Raw genomic sequence first — 16296 nt, 5'->3', positions numbered from 1 at the left:
GGATGATTGATATCGCGAAGACAAAGAATTCAAATAACACCTCATTCGTCGGTGAAATTAGTAGCTGTTCTCAAGAAATACACAGCGCCAAGTTAAACGACGTTGTTCGGTCTTTCACCGAAGCAAGAAAATGAGTCCATTGATACTTCTAACGCTATTGCGATAGCTTCCTGGTTTACCTGTAAGAAATTTATACTAGTTTATTTTTTCAGTATCTTCGATGACGTAGCAACCAGAACACAAAATAGGCTACTTTTCTCTCAATGTTGCATCTACGTAGGATGCCACATACGGCATGTGGCAGTTTTAGAAACAAACCCTCCAGCAAGAAAAAAATTTTCAGCACCTGCTTTTAATGCGTAAAAAAAAGAGGGGGGGTTATACGTGCCAAACCAACGATCTGATTTCGACCCCCTGCGGTTTCTTAACGTGCACCTAAATCTAAGTACACGGGAATTTTCGCATTTCGTCCCCATCCGCGACTTGATACCGAGACATCATGCTTAGCAGTCCAACACCATAAACACAAAGCAACGGCGGGCTTTTATTGCGTTCAATTTGTAAAAACCGAATGGGATTGCGTTGAGTTTTTCTGCTTTGACGTGGTTTAACGGCTAATTAATTTCGGTAAAACATTGTCCAAGTGCTCTTCTTTCCTTCTTTTCTTTTTTTGCTCGAATGCACTTCAGCGCCTTCAACACTCACCTTTGTCTAATAGCGACGTGTCGCGTCGTCATAGATTATGCGAGCTCTTCATGGGCGCCCGTAAATTTGCAGGAGGCACCTCGCACGTTCCGCGAGGTCTACTCCGCGGTTAAATTTATGTGGCATCTTGCTAGACCTCTAATAAGCTCCTTAATGCCAGAGACCCACTGACTTGAGGCGTTTTGCTCGAGAGTGCTCCGACTTGTTGGCTATATGTGGCGGGAACGATTTACGGAACTTTTTCTAAGCGTGGTTTTCCTTACCCTGTGTGTACTACCTGAGATATTAGCCGTGCTTCTGTGGTAAAATGCCGAAAAGGCGCACAATTGCAACCCACCCCACCAAATTTGGGTGACAAAAGACACGGAATATGGGTCGTCTATATATCGACGTTCGACGTTATTTAGCGACCAGTACCTTCGTCGAGGGCTCATGATAGTAGCCTGTCTCGCGTCACTGAATATTAAAAAAATATTCAACAGAGTGCAGCTCGCATGCACACAGGTTGAAAGTAACACGACAGAATAATGGCGGAAATGCACGAAATTTTCTCCAGTCCTACGGTGAAAGAAAAGGCTTATTTTCAAATAAGCGTCTATATGTGCCAGGCATTGTGCTCCAAATGACTAACGTGCTTGAAATTACCAGCGTAATACACACGGACACAGACCATAGGCTGTGTAAAATGTCATTGGTTCCCGGAATACTGAACACAATGATTGTTGTTTGGCTAGACAGAGGGCATACGCCTAACTGTGTTGGTGTCGCCAAGTTTTTTCTTCTTCTTTCTTTTCTTTTCTCCCCGCCTTCCCACTCTCCCGCTCTTGTCCCCTCGTCTTCTTGGGAACTAAGCTCACAGAAGTCCTGCCCTGAAGTCTCTCCAGTTATAACCAACCGCAACCGACAGCACCTGCACGTGACGTCACTGCACTAACCCTTTAAAGCTAACATGCCGAGGATGAGGAGGTAGCCTTTGACCAAGATAGATCATCCTATCGAAACGTTGGCCAGCCTTTCTGAGGCACCTTATCCCTGTTTAGAAACTTTATACCAAAGGGAATAGAAGGAATACGACAACAATTCAAAATAAGAGTAGCTAGTACAAGTAAAACACCAAGAGCCGGAAATGGAGGTTGAACCATGCTTTCATCATAAACAGCCTGGTTACGCCCACTGCAGGGCAAAGGCCTCTTCCATACTTCTCAAACAACCCTGGTCATGTACTAATTGTGGCCATGTCGTCCCTGCAAACTTCTTAATCTCATCCGCCCACCTAACTTTCCGCCGCCGCCTGCTACGCTTCTCTTCCCTTGGAATCCAGTCCGTAACCCTTAATGACCATCGGTTATCTTCCCTCCTCCCTACATGTCCTGCCCATTTCTTTCAACTAAAATGGCATTAACTCGCGTTTGTTCCCTCAACCAATCTGCTCTGTTCATGTCCCTTAACGTTACACCCATCATTCTTCTTTCCGTACCTCGTTGCGTCGTCCTCAATTTAAGTAGAATCTTATCGTAAGCCTCCAGGTTTCTGCCCCGTAGGTGAGTACTGGTAAGACACAGGTATTATACACCTTTCTCTTGAAGGATAACGGCAACCTGCTGTTCATAATCTGAGAATGCCTGCCAAACGCATCCCAGCCCATTCTTATTCTTCTGATTATTTCCGTCTCATGATCCGGATCCACCGTCACTACCTTCCCTAAGTAGATGTATTCCCTTACCACTTCCAGTGCCTCGCAAACCTATTGTAAATTGCTATTCTCTTCCGAGGCTGTTAAACATTACTTTAGCTTTCTGCAGATTAATTTTTAGACCCACTCTTCTGCTTTGCCTCTCCAGGTCAGTCAGCATGCATAGCAGTTGGTCCCCTGAGTTACTAAGCAAGGCAGTATCATCAGCGAATTGGAAGTTACTAAGGTATTCTCCATTAACTTTAATCCCCAATTCTTCCCAATGCAGGCCTCTGAGTACCTGCTGTAAACACGCTGTGAATAGCATTGGAGAGATCGCATCTCCCTGCCTGACGCCTTTCTTCATTGGGATTTTGTTGCTTTCTTTATGGAGGACTACGGTGGCTGTGGAGCCGCTATGATATCTTTCAGCAGTTTTACAGACGGCTCGTCTACCCCATGACTCCGTAATGCCTCCATGACTGCTGAGGTTTCGACAGAATCAAACGCTTTCTCGTAATGAATGAAAGCTATATATAACCGTTGCTTATATTCCGCACATTTCTCTATCAGCTGACAGATAATGTGATTATGGTCTATTGTAAAGTAGCCGTTACGGAATCCTGCCTGGTTCTTTACTTGACAGAAGTCTAAGGTGTTCCCGATTCTATTTGCGATTACCTTAGTAAATAATGTGTAGGCCACTGACAGTAAGCTGATCGGCCTATAATTTTTCAAGTCTTTGGCGTCCCATTTCTTATGGATTAGGATTATGCTAGCGTTCTTCCGAGATTCCGCGACCATCGATGTCATGAGGCATTGCGTATACAGGATGGTCAGTTTCTCTAGAACAGTCTGCCCACCATCCTTCAACAAATCTGCTGTTACTTGATCCTCCCCAGCTGGCTTCCCCCTTTGCATAGCTCCCAAGGCTTTCTTTACTTGTTCCGGCGTTACCTGGGGGATTTCGAATTCCTCTAGACTATTCTCTCTTCCGTATCGTCGTGGGCGCCACTGGTACTGTATAAATCTCTATAGAACTCCTTAGCCACTTGAACTATCTCATCCACATTCGTAATGATAAACATGGTGTTTAGCGGGAGTTATACTCGAAGGGACTTGCCGAAGCATACCGGCAATTACGTTTTTCAATTTGGGCTGGCACCATTCGCCGTGACTTTCTCGCGCAGAGCCTTTAACTTTGTGAGAAAGTGGCTTGGCTTGTTCGTTTGTGTGCCCTAGAAAAGCTGCCACTTGTGGAGCGTTCCTTCTAGCAGCATGCTTTCTTCTGTACAGTGTTTATGCCTGCAGGTTTTAAGCAGGACTGGACTGGAAATCGAAGCAGACATACTCTTCATTCATAGGACGAAAGCAGACGAAAAAAAAGTCTGCCTGCGTTCCACCCTGTGAAAGTGGATGTACAGCGAAGCTGTAGACGAAATGTAACGTCCACTACTATGTTCGCGCCCATTTCCTTTCTGCTTCAACGCCAAGGTGGTCTCTCTGCATGTTCGCGGCATCTCTTCTTTGTATGCGTACCAATATGCGATTTTGTTGTGGCCCACCAGGCGTCGCACGGTCGAGATTATTGCAGAGTTCGCGACCGCATTCGCACCTTTTCCTTTCGTGCTTCACCGCCGCGGTGCGTGTTATCGGCGGCGATAGCGTCGCGCACAACACGCATTCACGAAATGAAACGTCACTGTAACTTTTAGAGCGCAGCGCCCGTTCCTGCATTGAGCGTCGGTGTCCCTCGTAACCCAGCGAACGCGGAGTGTAGCGGCAGATGAAAGACGGCGAGAGAAAACAGAGCGCAAGGAGGAAAACGGGAGATAGTTCAACGAAAGCATTAGGAGGAAAGCGGAGGAGGAGAGTATGGTGATATGGTGAGGAGGAAACCAGTGTGCCATACGCGACATGCACAACGGCGGTGCCCAGCGAAGTGGCGAGTGCTATGTAAACATAGTGCCGGCGTGGGCAGCGGGCCCACTACACAACCGCCGCTAGAAAGGGGTGTGGTGGTGAAAAACTTTTATTCATGAGAAGGCCAAAAGTAAAAACAAATTAAAAAGCAGCGTTGTGGGCGGCCTTCAGGCTGCCGATTGTGGTGTCCAGGCCATGCCTAGTCGCGACGTCCTCCGCCCAGTTCACCAGCCGGTGTTGGATATCCGGCTCGGTGCAGGACAAAGCCGCCTCCCACTGCTGCGGATTGCTTAGGTGCCAAGAGGCAGGGGGCAAGTGTGCCGGGCAGGAGAATAGGACGTGAGCGTATCGGCGCGGGAGCCGTCACATCAGCGGCAAACCGGCGAGTGCGTCCCGGAGTGGAAGGGGGCAAGACGTGCAGGAGTAAGGTAGGTATGGGCCTGAAGGTGGCGCCATAAGTTTTGGTGGGGCTGGGAAAGGGATTGGTGCGGAGGGGGGAAGATGAGACGAGAGAGGCGATAGTGTTGCGTGATATAGCGTTGCGTGCGTATCCATTCCCGGCGGGGGCGGGCTTGCTCGGTCAGTCGAATCTCGAGCGATGGAATTGGCCGCCTCGTTACCAGGATGGGCCGCGTGAGCGGGCATCCAGATGATTTGGATAGAGATGATTTGGCGAGAGGGAACGGTATCGGAACGCAAGATTCCGATGGCCGGGTGTGCCACCCGTCCAACCGCGTAGTTGTAGACCGCAGGTTCGGAGTCGCTGAAGTTGTACTTCGCAGAGGTTTGCGTGATGGCAAGGGAAATAGCTGCCTCCTCGGCATCGACAGAGGTAGAAGTGTAGACTAAGGAAGTAAGAGTGGGTCGGAGAGAAGGGTCAGTGACGGCAAGGGCATGTGCGGGGTGGCGGCGGTACGGGGCAGCATCTACGTAAGCCACGGCGGCCTGCCGTTCGTACTAACGCCAGAGCGTGGAGGTTCGCGCTGCTCTACGGGAGGGGTGGTGTTCGGGATGCATATTTTTAGGGAGAAGGGATGGGCAGTGATGTGGGAAGATGAATAAGAGGAGAGAGAAGGGTGGAGAGAAGTGGAGAGAAGGTTTGCCGTGTTTGGGGAGGAATGAGACACGCGCACAGGTCCAGGAGGATGGAAGAGTGCCAGCCTGCCAATGTGTTTTGAGGAGATCAGTAAGGGCTTCGAGGGAGGGGGTGTCTAGGTTGCAGAGTACCTTGATAGTGATGCGGTCCGCCTCCGGGGCCGAGGTGGTGCGGAGTCTGAGTAGTGCTGCACGAACTTCGCCCACGGAGACGTCCGCCTTAAGGTCAGGGTTTGGGAAGCCGGAGCCGGAGTTGGTGGGAAGCGGAGTAGGTAGGTCGGTGCAGAGGTAGTGGTCCCGGAGGGCCGCCAGGAAGTCAGTATCGGTGAGTGGGGAGGAATGAAGGAGATGGGAGATATCCCTGCGCTGGGAAGCTTTAGTGTGTGTAGGGTCTAGCAGAACCCTGAGAAGCGACCACGTGTCGCGGAGGCCCAGGTTGCCTGCCATGCGGTCGCAGGTCTGGCCCCACTGTTGTCTAACGAGGCAGGCGCAGTGCTCCTCCATGTCCGACGCGAGTCGGGCCAAACGGAGGCGCAGGCGGCGATTGTATTTCTGAGCCTGCCACCGGCGGTGGACAGCGTGATAGGCCTGCCAAAGGTGCAGCAGACGGCTGTCTGCCGTAGTGGAGTGTGGTGCTGTAGAGAGTGTGGATGTGGCAGTGGGGACGTCCGCCAAAAGGGTCTCGGTCCAGGCAGAGAGATCGGTGATTGGAGCAGAGGAGGAAGTAGAGAGACGAGTGGAGCGAAAGCGGTCCCAGTCGACTATCTGAGTCAGACGAGTAGAGGCGCGAGCAAGGTAGGGGAGTGGGAAAGTTGTACAGAGGACGTAGTGATCACTACCGAGGAAAACCCCTGTATTAGTCCAGGTCGGTATTGGCGACATTTTTGGCGAGAGTAAGGTCCGGATTGGTGTCTCGTTGAACTCTAGATCTGATCATGGTGGGGCAGGCAAAGTCATTAAGGACCGAGAGGCACTCATTGTGGATGAAAGTCCAGAGTGAGTAGCCTTTGTGAGTGTTCTGGGGGTAGCCCCAGCTTGTATGTGGGGCATTGAAATCGCCAAGAACGACCAGGGCATTCCGGCCGGCGCAGGAGAGCGCTCTGCGGAGGATGAGGAGGAGAGGAGCTGAAGGGGCTTTGGGAGGACTGTACACATTCAGAACCAAGAGGCTTGTCTCAGTGCGACGGCGAGGAAGGATTTGAAGGAGGAGATGGGCCCAGTCCGAAACGTCCAACTTGTGCTGCACGGCAGCAAGGTTGCTCTACTCCTTCCATCCTACCCCAGAAGGATGGAAGGAGGTGTATTCACGCAGTTTCACGGGAGTTAGGGGTTCCTGGAGTGCTAGGACGGAGGGCAGAGCGTCGGGAGGGATGTTCTGGAGGTGGAGCTGCAGGGTGTTCCGCTTACTGCGGAATCCCCGACAGTTCTACTGCCAGAAATTAAGGCGCATGGGGTGTCTGGCCATGACGGATAGCGGAGTCCCCCGACAGAGTAGGGGTAGGTGCCGTGGTGAGTGGGACAGGGAGCGACAGGTGTGCGACGGTGGCCTCAGTCGCGCTTTGGCGGGTCTCTAAGGCCGTGACCCTGGTGTCTAGGGCGGTAAGGTAGGATTCGATGGCGGCCACACGGGTGTCGATACTGGCGACACGCTCCTCAAGTCGCGCAAAGCGGTCCATGACGCGTTTCTCAAACGCCTCCAAGAAGGAGGTTGTTTGGCGAATCACGTCACGCTCGGGCGCGACGGGGTCGGAGGAAGGTGATCGGCGTTTGAGCAGGGGACTGCGATTGGGAGAGGAGGCGCGCGATGATGCAGCCGAGGATGCCGTATTCATCTGCTCCACAGCTAGCGACGGCGGCTGCAGGCAGTCTTGGATGGTGGTGAGGCAGGCGGTGGCGAGACGATGGGCTGGTGGGCCGTGGCTGCACGGTGTGCTTTCACGGCACGGACCCAGCGTGAGTTAGCTTCAAGCTCGGCAGGGCTGATGGAGGTGTCTGCGACTTGACATTCCATGTCGGCGTGTGAGCTGTAGCGACGTAGGCGGCGAAACCGGGCGACGTCGACAGCAGGCGTTGCGCGGAACGCAGCTCCCGCGTAGGCAGAGTCCGCTTCAAAAAGGCGCGAAATGTTGGAAACGGCGGGAAGGCCGCTTCCCATATCACTAGAAAGTGCGCTACGTCTGTGCCACGCTTTCCCCTATAGACGCTTTCTTTCTGAACAATGAGCGACGCAACTGGTGGACATGCCTGGTATGCCGCGGCTGCTAAACGAGCTGCCCCAACAGAGGCTCACCGCCGCCGCGGAGAGGACGCTGTCGTTCAGAATAATATTTTTGCCAAAATGTATCACGAATGAAAATACCTAAACAGCTACGCTCAAAATTTGCGTTAGAGACTGTCGTAACCATAGGTGAATTCTTTTAGGCGATAGCCCTAATGTCGATTACGGTCGAAGCGCACGCTGTGCAATATATGCATCGAGCAGAGCATCCGTGCATCATGAACATATACATCATGTGCACACGTTCGTCACGCTCGCAAACATGCGTGCCGAACTGCAGCATACACGATCACTCCAGTAAGCCGTCCGCCTGGTGGAAATGCGTCATTAAACTAATTAAATTTCACAAAGTAAGATGCGTAACAAAACTGCGAACGTACGCCTTACACGCAACCTGCAGACATGATAGCACCGGATTGTATTTGGAATATACCAGAAAACATTTTTTTCACGCTGCAACTAAAGAAAAAAGCTTTCCAGTCGCCCTTTGTTTTTCTATGAGCAAACCTTCGCACGCGGAAACGAAAAATTACGACCGTCTCGACGCTTAAAGCTGCACGATATAAAACTTAATCTCTATTTAAGTTTTGGTTTCTTGCTTCCGTGGCTTAACCAGTTAGAGCAGCGGTTGCTTGAGACTTTCGAGAGCATCGGCAGGGCACCAGAAGAAGAGAAGGTCGCGGACGCTACATTGATCTCGGTGGTGCAGCACGTGGTCTGCCAAAGGGAAAGCGCATATTGCTGTAGCGCAAGTAAGATACACCGTGAATCTGCACAGCGAGCGCCACGGCGTCGAAACACAAGCGGCAAAGACGCCAACGCGCGGATTCTCTTCTCCAGATGCAGGTATAACCATACAGTTTCTCCCTACCTTACCTAGAGGGAAATCTGGCGCTGCTGCGCTGTGGTATGCATGGGAATACCGGTATATTGTGACTTCGGATTTTTATCGTTCTCGGAGAGACAGGACACCTTGAAGACGCGCTTGGCAAGCACCGTTCCGTCTGTCACAATGATTCATTTTCTACTAAAACAGCACTTCAAAAGCTGTTTTGGTTTTATTATGACGCAAAAACATGTTTCGTTTAACTATGAGAACTTCTTATTGTGTGTACGATTACATGTTACGTAAAAGGTATCAGCGGGCGGCTAAAGTTCGAAGACAGACGACAAGGTTCGCGCTCGCTTTGTTACAGTTCATCGTCTGTTCTTGCTTTTCTTCGCTTGGTCACGCATTGTAGGTGAGTAAAGATGTAATATGAGTGCATGGAAACATTTTATGAAGATTTTACTTTGAGAACGCGTTATTTGTGTAGCTATATCCACGTTTTAGACGAAGCCTCGTACAACACCAGCCAACACGAGCCTCGCAGACACATATACCGTTATTCCCATGAAGGCGCGGTGCTCCATTAATAAACTGCCATAGACGGTGGCGCCAGATTTCCCTCTAGGTGTTATAGTGAGAAACTCTCTGGGTATAACCACTCAATAAGTACAAGTCCAAGTACAAGTAGAATAAGTACAATAGCGCCATGTCTTCTTTCCTCCTCCTGCGCCGGCGTACTCCCTCTTTTCTGTCGACCGTGGCTCCCCCTACGCGATGCTGAACTAGCAGACGCTCGATCTCCAGATCAAAGGTTGTTGCTACGTGTCGTTCGCGCTTTTAAAACTATATATGTATCGGAATTTTTTTACGTTATATTACGACTGGCTCCAAAAACATCAAAAGTGGACATCTAAACATCGTTGCGCTTGCGTGGCTCTACCATTAGCGGTGACACACTGAGCCACGCCGCGCGACCTCGGCGTTGGTTGATTTGCCGCCGTCGCCTCCACGCTTCAGCCCCTCGTCGGCTTGAGGCCAACGTGCACGTCGAGCCTTGAACATTATGAATACGCTGCGAGAACAAATTATCCACCAGCATTATATAACTAGTTATCTGACAGTTTTCACTGAATAGTAAGCTATCGATGAGTCGGCGGAAGTGGTCCATGGATAAAGAAGCACCAGTGGCTTCGCTCTCTTGCAGGGCACCTTACACAACTCCACACATTTCTTTGTACAGCGAAGCTATTTATGGCTAGGCTTCCGTGTATTTTTTGTGTGCGTGTCCATAAACCATGGGCCGATCCCGGAGATAGTGCAGATAGGTCCTAAGCGCAATGTCCGAGACCCCCGTGAACTACGGGTTGTGTTTCCGGGAACCTGTACCGCGCCCTTGAATTGCTCTTGTCACACCTGGGACCCAAAGAGGTCGCAGATACGTATACTATTCAAATGTTTCTAATACATGCAACGGGATCAGAAAGACAAGACTTCACCAGAAGAAAGGGTGAAAGAAAGGCGCACAGATTTCCTTGTACAGAGGCTGAAGCGCCTGCAGCGAGGCGTTAACGGCGGGTGATGTGGTGATGCCGAAATCACATCGTTTCAACCAACCTTTTGAACAACTTTGGGACGGACCGGGGGCAGATGTGCCGCATCACGAGGGCGTTGGCGAAGTCCCTGGAGCCCAATGCACCGACGATAATAACCACGTACTATCGCACACTGATATCACCGTGCCAGATGAAGACGTACGGCCGCGTAGGCGGACGAGGACATGACGGAGAACAGCAGGCCAGAAGGGAGGGCCAGTCCAGGTGCGGGCCGATCCCGGTGCACGGATCGGCCAATACTCAAACCATTACACTTATATATATCTATATATATATATATAAATATGACACGTGTGTTTGTCTTTATCGGGCGCCACGTTTTACCGGCTAACAAATGTAATCGCGCAGCGCGGGACGCGCCTGCATGTATCCGAAGTTTCTGGAAAGTTATCGATGCTTCTATCTGCTGTCTGTTGTCGCTGAACCTTATGTTATCTGATTTCATCAGCTGACGCGAATGGTGCAGAACTTTGTGGAAGGCACGCGGGTCCGAACGATTAGTCTGGAACATTCGACGACTGCTCTATAAAAGCCGACGCACCTGACCCGCTGATCAGATTTCCGACAATCGCTGACCGTGTTCGCCGCTATCGTTGTGCCATAAGTGTAGCCTGTTTTTGTTAGCACAGGTTCGCCCAATAAAGGCTAGTTTTGTATTCCACCGTATTGCTGCTTTCTTCACCGTCACTACCACGTGACATATGGTGGAAGTGCTTGTGCGTTCATTTACCGAACGCCCCCGCAAAGCCGCGATCCAACCCCGAAGCCCGAGGACAGAACCAACATCGCCCAAGACCAGCGTGCCAGCCACAGACTGCAAAAACTGCCCCTAGAGCAAGGACTTCTACCTGAGACGACAAAGAAGATCGTGGTCAAGACAACCCCAATGGCTGCCCCAGCGTCCCCCGTTATCCTACAACAACCTCGGCACCCACCAACCTTCCATGGAGCAGCGACTGAAGACCCGGAACCATGGCTGGAGACCTACGAACGAATCGCGACATTCAACAACTGGGACTCCGACGACAAGCTGCGGCATGTCTACTTCGCCTTAGAAGACGCCGCCAGAAGTTGGTTTGAGAACAGGGAGTCGATCTTGACAACGTGGGACCTGTTCCGTAGCGGCTTCCTGCGCACGTTTACAAGCGTTGTGCGCAAGGAAATGGCTGAAGCTATGCTGGACGTCCGAGTGCAGCTACCAAACGAGAACGTTGCCATCTTTACGGAAGAAATGAGCCGTTTGTTCCGCCACGCCGACCCGGATATGGCCGAGGGGAAGAAAGTCATCCTACTGATGCGTGGTGTCAAGGAGGAACTTTTCGCCGGAATGCTAAGAAGCCAACCGAAGACCGTCAAAGAGTTTCTTCGTAAGGCTACGAACATTGAGAAGACACTCGAGATCCGAAACCGGCAATTCGATCGCCGCACGAACTCTACAAACTACGCCGGGGTTCAATCACTGGCTACCGACGATCTACGCGAGATTATCAGAGCGGTCGTACGGGAGGAGCTGCCGAAGTTCTACCCAATGACGCAGTCCCAAGAGGATCCAATCGCTGAAATCGTCAAAGAAGAGGTTCAGCGATCGCTTGGAGTCCCTGAGGTGCAACCACGATCACCGCAACCTCAGCCGGAAGCGATGACATACGCCGCCGTCGCCCGCCGTCAAGGTCCCCCTCCGCGACAACGCCAAGGCCCTGTAACTACACAATTCCGTCGTCCACCGCCGCCGCAGCCAGCATGCCCACCCGTCGTCCAGCGCATCTACGCGAGGAAGGCGGACATTTGGCGAGCCCCCGACCACCACCCGCTCTGTTACCACTGCGGCGAAGCCGGCCATGTTCACCGTCGATGCCCATACCGCAACCTGGGATTGCGAGGGTTCGACGTCGATGCACCGTGCCGTCGGGAAGGTGAACGCCCCCGTGACAACGCCGACTACCTCGCCGCTACTCAGTGGAGCCCTCGATGACCGTCCCGTTCGCCGTCACCAGGCCGCTACCTGTCGCCGCAGCGCCCACAATACACTGGCCCTGCCCGGGGCCGGTCAGCGAGCCCATATCCGGAAAAGTAAAAGCAGCAACCGATGGAGGTGCGGTTGCTGTTCGTCGAACTGACGAAGAACCTCCGCCGCCGACGAAGACAACGAAGAGACCATCTCGACGACATAATAACGACACACCGCCGTCCCGACGAAGTCAGGAAGCCAAGACTACACCGACGAAAGACGACTTGACGACGCGACGTTCCAGCTTCAGTTCAACACGACGCAGCCGTGATCCGACGCCAAGACCTAATTGCAATGCCAGACAAAGAACCACCGACCTCGACTTGCTTCTCGACGGCTACGCAGTCACCGCTTTAGTGGACATAGGAGCCGATTACTCCGTCATGAGTGCACCCATCGCCGCGCAGTTGAAGAAAGTTGAAACTGCATGGGAAGGCCCTCAAATTCGGACCGCTGGAGGGCACCTCATCACGCCGACTGGAATCTGCACGGCAAGAATAACCACTCATGACCGGACTTACCCTGCCATCTTCGTTGTCCGCCAACAGTGTTCACGAGACGTCATTCTCGGTATGGACTTCCTGGACCAACACGGCGCAATTATCAACCTGAAGTCGAAGTCAATAACGCTGTCGAAAGATAAAGCGATGCCGCCGGAGAGCCCTCGTAGCCACCACGCCTTGAGTGTGCTCGAATATCAAGTGAGCATCCCGCCTCGCTCTAGCATGGTTATTTCGGTCGGCAAACACCCGTTGACATAGAAGGCGCCATCGAAAGCGACCAACGTCTACTGCTAGACAGCGAAATTTGCGTCGCAAGAGGGATCGCTCGACTGCATGGAGGGAAAACCGAAGTGTTGCTGACAAACTTCAGCCGGGAGTTCAAGCACATCAACAAGGGAATGACGATCGCCTACATCGAGGAAATTCTGGTAGATGCGGCGGAATCCTCTCGGATTCCGCCGCATCTACCCCGACGACCATGGTTCCCGAGCCAGACTACAACATTAATCCAAGTCTCCCCGTGATTAAGCAACAGCTGCTGAGAAGTCTGCTCCGACGATACAAAGGCTGCTTTTCGACATCATCGAGGATTCCACAAACACCAGTCGCCAAGCATCGCATAATCACCGAGGAGTGCGCTCGACCGCTCCGCCAGAGCCCTTACCGAGTTTCGCCGCGAGAACGTAAAACTATAAGAGAACAAGTCGATGAAATGCTGCGCGACGACATCATCCAGTCGTCGAAAAGCCCGTGGGCATCCCCTGTTGTCCTGGTGAACAAAAAGGACGGAAAACCTACGTATCTATGTCGATTATCGTCGGCTAAATAAGATCACGAAGAAGGACGTATACCCCCTCCCACGGATAGACGGCGCATTGGATCGGCTCTGCAACGCTAAATACTTTTCGTCGATGGACCTGAAGTCTGGCTATTGGCAAATAGAAGTCGACGAAAGAGATCGTGAAAAGACCGCCTCATCACCCCAGACGGCCTCTACGAGTTCAAGGTTATGCCATTTGGACTGTGCTCGGCGCCTGCAACGATCCAACGCGTGATGGACACGGTTTTAGCAGGATTGAAGTGGCAGACCTGTCTCGTTTACTTGGACGACGTCGTTGTCCTCGCCGGAAATTTCGACGATCACCTTAGGCGGCTTGCAACAGTACTAGTGGCCATCAAGTCATCAGGGCTTACTCTGAAGCCAGAGAACTGCCGCTTCGGTTACGATGAGCTTCTGTTCCTAGGCCACGTCATCAGCAAGTCTGGAGTCCGCCCCGACCCGCAGAAGACAGCTGCCATTGTAAAGTTCCCGCAGCCCATCGACAAGAAGGCAGTGCGTAGATTTCTTGGCATGTGTGCCTACTACAGGCGATTTGTCAAGCACTTTTCACGCATCTCTGAGCCGCTCACAAAGCTAACTAAATGTGACGCCGAGTTCAAGTGGGAAACGCCGCAGGCCGACGCATTACAAGAACTGAAACGACGCATGCAGTCGCCGCCCGTACTTCCGTGCTTCGACGAGCACGCCGATACCGAAATACACACTGACGCCTGTAGCCTAGGCCTCGGTGCCGTCCTAGTCCAGAGAAAAGATGGACATGAACACCTGATAGCTTACGCTAGGCGGTCGCTGTCAAAAGCGGAAGGCAATTATTCTACAACCGAGAAGGAATGCCTCGCCATCGTTTGGGCTACAGCGAAATTTCGCCCTTACCTCTATGGCAGGCCATTCAAAGTGGTCAGCGACCATCACGCGTTGTGTTGGCTAGCTAACTTAAAGGACCCTTCAGGACGGCTGGCACGGTGGAGCCTCAGACTACAAGAATACGACATCACTGTAACATACAAGTCCGGACGAAAACACTCAGATGCCGATTGCCTATCACGCGCCCCCATTGACCCACCGCCGCAAGATGACGAGGATGACGACGCCTTCCTTGGCATAATAAGCGCGGAAGACTTCGCCGAAGAAGAACGAGGGGACCCGGAGCTAAAAGCCCTAGTCGAGTATGTGGAAGGGCACACCGACGTTGTCCCTAGGGGATTTAGGCGTGGATTATCTTCGTTCACGCTTCAAAACAACCTACTCATGAAGAAGAACTTCTCACCAGTCCGCGCCAACTACCTTCTTGTTGTTCCGTCGGCGCTGCGTCCAGAAGCACAGTGCACACCCTACATGACGATCCGACCGCTGGGCACCTCGGTTTCTCCCGGATGCTATCGAGGATACAAGAGAAGTATTACTGGCCGCACCTGACCGCCGCTGTCGCCCTTTACGTCAAGACATGCCGAGACCGTCAGCGACGCAAGACACCACCGACAAGGCCAGCGGGATTACTACAGCCGATCAAGCCTCCTTACCAACCTTTTCAGCAGATCGGGATGCACTTTTTAGGGCCGTTTCCGACATCAACATCCGGAAATAAGTGGATCGTCGTGGCGACGGACTATCTCACACGCTTCGCTGAAACTAAAGCTCTACCGAAAGGCAGCGCAGCAGAAGTGGCGAAATTTTTCGTCGAGAACATTCTGCTGCGACATGGTGCTCCAGAAGTCGTCATCACCGACAGAGGAACGGCTTTTACAGCAGAGCTCACGCAATCCATTCTGCAATACAGCCAGACGAGTCACATGAGGACAACTGCCTACCATCCGCAGACGAATGGTCTCAAGGAGCGCCTGAACAAGACCCTCGCCGACATGCTAGCACTGTACGTCGACGTCGAACACAAGACCTGTGATGCCGTCCTGCCGTACGTAACATTCGCTTAAACTACGGCGGTGCAAGAAACAACACAGATCACGCCATTTAAGCTGGTTTACGGCAGGAACCCGACGACAACGCTCGACGACATGCTGCCGCATGCCACCGACGAGGAAAATCTTGACGTCGCTACCTATCTCCAGCGCGCCGAAGAAGCCCGACAGCTCGCCCGCCTGCGAATGAAGAACCAGCAGAGGACCGACAGCCGACACTACAACCTCCGACGACGCTTCGTCGAGTACCAGCCCGGCGACCATGTTTGGGTATGGACGCCGATACGCCGACGAGGACTGAGTGAGAAACTACTGCGACGCTACTTCGGACCCTACAAGGTCATCCGACGTATTGGCGCACTGGACTATGAGGTCGTGCCAGACGGCATTTCGCATTTACAGCGGCGCCGCGCATGACCTGAAGTGGTCCACGTGGTGCGTCTTAGACCCTTTTACGGACGCTAACGCACTTTCCTTATTTTGTTGTTTGCTTTGCTACGAGTGCCTATTTATTACTTTCGTATGTTTGCAGCAGCGGGTCGATGCTTATTAGGAGGGGGGCATTGACACGTGTACTTCTCTTTGTCGGGCGACACGTTTTACCGGCTAACAAATGTTATCGCACCGCGCCGGATGCACCTGCATTTATCCGAAGTTTCTGGAAAGTTATCGATGCTTCTACCCGCTGTCTGTTGTCGCCGAACCTTATGTTATCTGATTTCATCAGCTGACGCGGATGGTGTAGAACTTTGTGGAAGTCACGCGGGTCCGAACGATTAGTCTGGAACATTCGACGACTGCTCTATATAAGCTAGTTTTGTATTCCACCGTATTGCTGCTTTCTTCACCGTCACTACCACGTGACGATATATATATATATATATATATATATATATATATATATATATATATA

Source organism: Dermacentor variabilis, chromosome 9 (assembly GCF_050947875.1).
Source record: "Dermacentor variabilis isolate Ectoservices chromosome 9, ASM5094787v1, whole genome shotgun sequence".
NCBI classification, from domain to species: Eukaryota; Metazoa; Arthropoda; class Arachnida; order Ixodida; family Ixodidae; genus Dermacentor; species Dermacentor variabilis.
This window is presented reverse-complemented; position numbering follows the sequence as displayed.